Below are 7,107 nucleotides of genomic sequence, written 5' to 3'. Positions count from 1 at the left end.
ACATTCCTGGAGGTTCTACATTGAAAGGACAGCTCAGCCAGACCCATGCTGGAAATTGTATTTAAATCGTATCTCAAAATACACTTTTAAAGTGAAATCTGTACCGCATAGGCCCCCATTAAGCAATCTGTGTTCAATCTGTGTTAGAGCAAGGAGAAAGCAAAACAAATCAAATAAAATAAAAATAAAAAATTCTAAAATAGATACGATCCACAAAGCAGTTTGGAAGGGAAATGGTTTTCAGAACCATTAATCACATTATGTAGGGCTTGCTTTTATCCCTTGCAAAATTCCAAAAGGAGAATTTCTCCGGAGCAAAGTATAACTAACAAAAGAAGTATTAGACAAGAAAGCAATCTCCCTTTCAGTGGCATATTGATTCCGTGAGAGCAAAGCCACCTAATCAGCACTCTAAGTAGGATAGAGAATGGGAGAGTTTGGTAGCAAAGACACAGGATTTGAAGTTCTGATTCTAACACTCTTAATTATGTGCCCACCGGAGTCATTTAAATTGGCTTAAACTCATTTTCATTATCTAGAAACAAGCAAACAAACAGGCAGAAAGCCAGGACCACGATGAGACCTGAGCAGTAGGACTATTTCATTTTGAGGCCCAAATGACATATGCTTTTAGATGTGCTTTGTGAAATGTGTAACATTATGAAATGATTGCTTTGTGGTTTCTAAAAACAGTTGCAGGAAAAACGAATAAAAGTTCTTGAACAATAACTAATCCTGCATTTTGCATTCAGGTTTCATTTAAATAAACGTTAAATAGTAGGTATTTTAAATAGCTAAAATATTAAATAATATATTGAGATATTTTACAGGAGTTTGCAGTTACTAAAAAGGAATCTACTTTTACAGTTTTCCCTTAAATGACCTATTATAATCCAAAATTATATATATAGAGATACATATACACATTTTTTTTTTTGAGATGGATTCTTGCTCTGTCACCCAGGCTGGAGGGCAGTGATGTGATCTTGGCTCACTGCAGCCTCCCCTCCAGGGTTCAAGCAATTCTCCTGCCTCAGCCTCCCGAATAGCTGGGACTGCAGGTGTGCACCACCAAGCCTGGTAAATTTTTATATTTTTAGCAGAGACGGGGTTTCACCATGTTAGTCAGGCTGATTTCAAACTCCTGACCTTGTGATCAGCCCACCTCAGCTTCCCAAAGTGTTGGGATTACAGGTGTGAGCCACCGTGCCGGGCCAATTTTTTAATTTTATATAGTGTCAAAACCTGGGGCCGCACATGATACAAATTTCTAAATTCTGTTCTACAAAATTACCATATTTCTCTTTCACTCAGTACTGCCTGATAACCCCAAAACAGAAAGGACTCAACATGACACAGTGTGGGAACTCAACCCACTGCCTTCTAGCCACGAGGTTTTCATCAGCAGCACTCCTCTTTAACACAATAGAGAAAAACTTAGAAGAAACTAAACAAAAATAAATAAATGATTGCACAACATGGTGACAGCTGTACAGTTAATGACAATATACTGTATTCTTGACAATTGCCAAAAGAGTAGATTTTAAGTGTTCTCACCACAAAAAAATGGTATGTGAGATACTGCATATGTTAATTAGCTTGACTTAGCCATTTCACAAGGTATACATATTTCAAAACATGTATGTGATAGATATATTTAAGTTTTATTTGCCAACTAAAAATTAAGTAGAGGATATTACCATTTCCCATGTCAAGGCTCTAGCACATGTAAGTGGATTCCTTTCGAAGTATGTTTGCTCTCATAAGCTCATGTATATTGTTATTCTAAAAACAGATGAGCTCTTTTAATACTCTGCCAAATTTATTTTAACAGTAAGTAGGCCTTCAGGTTGCATCTGACTTGACGCTTTTCTGTGCAGTAAGTACTCAATTAACATCATCCATAGATTCTTAGAAATTGTGACTTTAAGTGAAAGATACACAGCAAGTCCTCAAATAACATTATTTTCTTCAACATCAGCTTTTATAAGGTTGAAGATAAAAAAGGTTTTGTTATGTGTCATTTCACTTAAAGTGAAGCAGTTTCCAAGAACCCATCAGCGTTGTTAAGTAAGGAATTCCTGTAGTCTTATCTGTTCCATCCCACAGTCTAGCCACCAGCTACATGAAGCTCTTTATATTTAAATTTTAAAAGATTAAAATCTAATTAAAAATTCAGTGTCTGAGTCCTAGTATCAATATCTTAAGTGCTAAACAGTCATCCACATGGCTATTGCTACCATATTAATTACTGATTCATTAGATACCATACCATCTAACGCTACCATATTAATTTCTGATAAGAACATTTCCTTCATTACAGGAAGTTCTGTTGGACTGTGCTGGTCTAGCTTCTTTCTACTTAGTCTATGACAACTTCACGTTAAGAAAGAGTAAGATAAATAAGTATAAAAAAGCCATTCATAGGAATACAGAGTTCAGATCTGCAAATGACTGGAAAAACCAAGGCTTTGGCCCAGATTTCTGCCTTCCTGTGAGTGAGATCATGTAATTCTTTACAAGGTGAAGTAACTCAGACCCAAAACCACCAAGGGACAGGTTCAAGTTTATACAAAAAGGGTGTCAGACCAAAGTTTTGAAACTTGGTTCACGTTTTTCCTATTGCAACGCTTCTTTTACAAGGTCACACTATTTCTTCTCATTCACTATATACCTGTAAAGGACAAAATGCAACAGGCTGCAATTGTATTGACTTTGACAATAATTCTTTGTGAAATTTAAAGTCGGTTACAGCGTGTCTATACAAGTACATTCACAATAAAGCCATAAGCAAAATTACCATCCCATTTTCATATATAATTCAGGAAAAAATAATTGCTAAAATTATTGAGTAGCTATGTTCTATGTACAGCAACACACACCTCAGGCACATCATTTTATTATCATACTAAACAACCCCGATAAATTAGTATTATGATGCCAATTTTATCGATGAGGAAACTGAAACTTAAGTAACAAATGTCTCAAGACTGAAATCTAGGTGTGTTTGACTCTAAAATCCATATCTCCAATAGGAGTTCTCTACCCATAATCCCGTGTGAAAGATGAGCTTTAGAAAATATTCTCTCTAACTTTTCATCCAGCTTTAACATTGCATGAAGGTTTGGTTTGTGAGTGAGAGAGAGAGAGTGTGTATATGTGTATGTGTGTATTTGTGAAAGAGATAGAACACATTTTTCATAGTGCTCAAATATTTTGGCTCAAATTTTCATTTTCATAGACTTATTTCAAGGGGAATTAATTCATGTAATAAAGATAACAGAGGAGAAAAGAGTGAAGAAGTAAAAGAACATGAACTTACTAGTTTATTTAGGATAGATTTATCACATATATAGAGACACAGTTTCTTACTGGTACCTCTGCTCCTGCTCTCTGTCTCTCTTTACATATTCATTCTAAGAAAAAGGAGTGCAAGTTTTAAATTGTGGGGTAATATTTATGTACAGCAAGAGAGATTTGTACTTATGATTAGCAACATGAACATATCCATTTTTTCATTCATAAATAAAACCATGGAAACATAATTATTGAGTGTTTCTTATGTTATAGAAATTGTGCCAAGTTTTAGGAATATAAAAATAAATTTGATAGCATCCATGGACTAAAAGGCATATCTAGCTTTAAGATAAATAATGAATCTAAACAATCCCAAACCAAATGAAAACAACACAGTAAAAACCCCTGAAATAAAAGACTTTCTGGAACAAGTATCTGACGAAAGATTACAACCGGAATATGGACCACCATGCTGTTTGTCTAAATAAATATTCATTCTACTGAAAAAGTTGCTGGTAGAAGAGGAAATAAATGACTGTTCATTTCAAATGGGTGCCTCATTCTATCCTGGCTCTCCCTGGGTAAATGGAGGGGATTCCCCATGAAATGTCAATGCTCTTTGTGCCAGGTGTTTCTTACATGTACTACCTAACGAGCAGTTTCCTTTCAGTACATAAATGATCTAATTCCAATCTCATCCTATCTTGAAACATGTAATAAAACAGATACATATGTTAGCAGGTATCCAAACACATTGGGTAGGACTATCGATATTCTGAGTATAAAAATGTTAACACCGCACTATGAAAATACAAATAACTTTGCATTTTAATGAAATTTTTTTATGTTAAATGTTCACAGGCTGTAAAGTTGTCTCCAACTTGATTCAAGCAACAAATGGGACATATGAATAGGAGATATGTGCCCATCGACATTCTTATTTCTAGACCAACTGAAAGCTGACTATGTTTATATTGCTTTCCAGATGACCACCAAGATAACTTACTCCTTTAGAATGATTTTTTATACTCATATATCTTTAAATTGATAAATGCTGAAAGACTTGATACTTTCAAACCATATGTGATCCATGCATTGGTATGTAGGCAATAGAGACCTTCCTTTAGCACCCGATTAGCAGGTGCTACGGTTTGAATATGTTCCCCAAAGTTCATGTGTTGGAAAGTTAATTCCCAATTTGACAGTGTTGACAGGTGAAATCTTTAAGGGGTGATTAGAATGGGTTAATAGCATTATCACAGAGGTGGGTTCTTACTGAGAGAATGGGCTTGTTATAAAAGTTAGTTCATCCCCCTCTTTCTCTTTTGCTCTCTTGTCCTTCCACATTTCACCGTGGGATGATGTAGCAAGAAGGCCCTCACCAGATGCCACTCCTTGATCTTGTCTGTCTCAGCCTTCAGAACTGTAAGAAATAAGCCGCTGTTCTTTATAAATTACCTGGTGTATGGTATCCTATTATAAAACATGAAACAGGGGGCTGGACGCGGTGGCTCAAGCCTGTAATCCCAGCACTTTGGGAGGCCGAGGCGGGTGGATCACAAGGTCAAGAAATCGAGACCATCTTGGTCGACATGGTGAAACCCCGTCTCTACTAAAAAGTACAAAAAAAGTTAGCTGAGCATGGTGGCGCGTGCCTGTAATCCCAGCTACTCAGGAGGCTGAGGCAGGAGAATTGCCTGAACCCAGGAGGTGGAGGTTGCGGTGAGCCGAGATCGCGCCATTGCACTCCAGCCTGGGTAACAAGAGCGAAACTCCGTCTCAAAAAAAAAAAAAAAACATGAAACAGGGTTAGCAGGCCTCATGTGGCCTCAGCACAGCTCACACTCAGAGAAAAAGGTAAGAGAAAAGACAGCTGCCAAACATTTTATTTCTGTTTTCTCCTATTATCTTTTCATAAGCCTGTATTACAACAAAATTTTTACACCAAGTACAGAATATTAAATATTAATTTAAAAGAACTTGAGGGAAATCATATTACAACTTCATGGTAAATTTAATTTAAAATGCTGAAAGCAAATTCTTTCCCTGTACATTGTATTGGCATTTTTAGAAACAGGAGCATGCAAACTGATTCTTATTTTTATTAAATGACTATCTGTAATTGCTAGATTCTCAGAGAGTCAGAAAGTGAAGCCCACGCTCCATGAGAAATGGACAAGTTCTTATTATCTGACAATTTATTTTCCCAAGGCTTTCTAATCATTTCACCCAACAACCAATTGAATCTATTTAAATATAATCTTCCCTTGCAATACCACATGGCTAAAAAAGTAATAGCTCTAAAAATATTTTCTTAACAAAAGAGAAAGATGCATTAAAAATCAGTTAAAGTCATAGTCACATTTTTTTAAAGGGAGGGGAAAATCTACAAGCAGTCGTTGTAAATCCATTTTATTATTCCTTAATTTTCTTTTACTTCAGCACTTTCATTTGACAAAATGCTTTATTGTGGTCTTCCAATAATCATTAGGAGACACAATTATGTAGATTTTATTTTATGAATTTTCTTGCTTTTTATTTTTTATTTTTGAAGAATGCTGTTGAAGAAGGGACAATGGTCACTTCCAGTTCATAGCAATCAACAGAGTGAGAGGCTAGGTATAAAAATTCAGAGTGGATCTGAGGGGGGCTTTAATGTAATCATTTTTGTCATTTAATTCAGAAAATTTAGACCTTTGGCACACAGAGCTGGCTTCTTGGTAAAGACTGAGTATAACTGACCAGTCAAAACCTCCTTCATTCTCTTTCAACTCTCCAGTCAGCCAATAATCCAGCAACCACTAGAATGTTCAAACATTATGATTTGATTAACTAATAGAGGATCTTTAGAATCACACAAAATAATCACACCATTAAGTTAGTAATCCTTGGAAGTCTATCTTTAATCTTTGAAATAACTTGGGTTATTTCAGGTATCTCTTTCAGTTGATTATCTTGTTCAGTTAATGCATTTGGCCATAGAGTGGGCCTGCTCCCTCAATTTTGTAATGGTGAAATGAAAACAGAATGGATGACAGCCTAAAATGTTGGCATAGTGATCTCCTTAACTAATAACCAAGATAATTTATTCATGTTGTTTAACTTCTTTAACCTCAAGAAATATTTATTGATCATCTTCATCAGAAAATGAAGTTTTGAATAACAAACTAACAGGTGATAAATGAATAGTTAAATGGCAAATTCATAAACTCTTTTATAAAATGATACAGTTTTTTGAAAGGGAGGATATTCAGATTCATAGGCAAGAATTAAAATTAAATCTTATGTTTTATGAAATTTTAGGTTATACAAGAATACTTACAACTATTTACATTCCCATTTTCCTATTATGTTCCTAGTTGCCTTGGTTCCGGCCCTTGTATTTGCAGAACTCTCCTACTCATATCTGCATTTTCAGCATTTCTTCTATTACTCCCTCTTTCACATTGCAACACAGCAAGCTACGTAAGCTCAATTTGATTTTCAGCCCCCTACTTGAAACTCTCTGTTGCCTATTACGAAGTCAAAGCTCCTGAGCCTGACCCACAAGGCCACCCACAATCTGATCCCTTCTCTGCCTCATTTTCTACCACTTGTCAAGTCACAAATGGAAACTCTGTATAGTTTCCTACATACACAGATATATGCATGCACACTTATATACACACACACGTGCACGTGCACACATGCACACCAGGTAGATGGAACAACACTTCGCTATCACATGAGTTAAAGGAACTTCCTATTTCAACGGCAATCTGAGCCAGCAGAAGCCAGCATAGTAGTAGATGGTCTTCAGGCAGTCAGAAC

This window comes from Aotus nancymaae, unplaced genomic scaffold, assembly GCF_030222135.1.
Source record: "Aotus nancymaae isolate 86718 unplaced genomic scaffold, 86718_ANA_hifiasm-v0.15.2.pri h1tg000011l, whole genome shotgun sequence".
Taxonomy (NCBI): Eukaryota; Metazoa; Chordata; class Mammalia; order Primates; family Aotidae; genus Aotus; species Aotus nancymaae.
Note: the sequence above shows the minus strand (reverse complement) of the source record.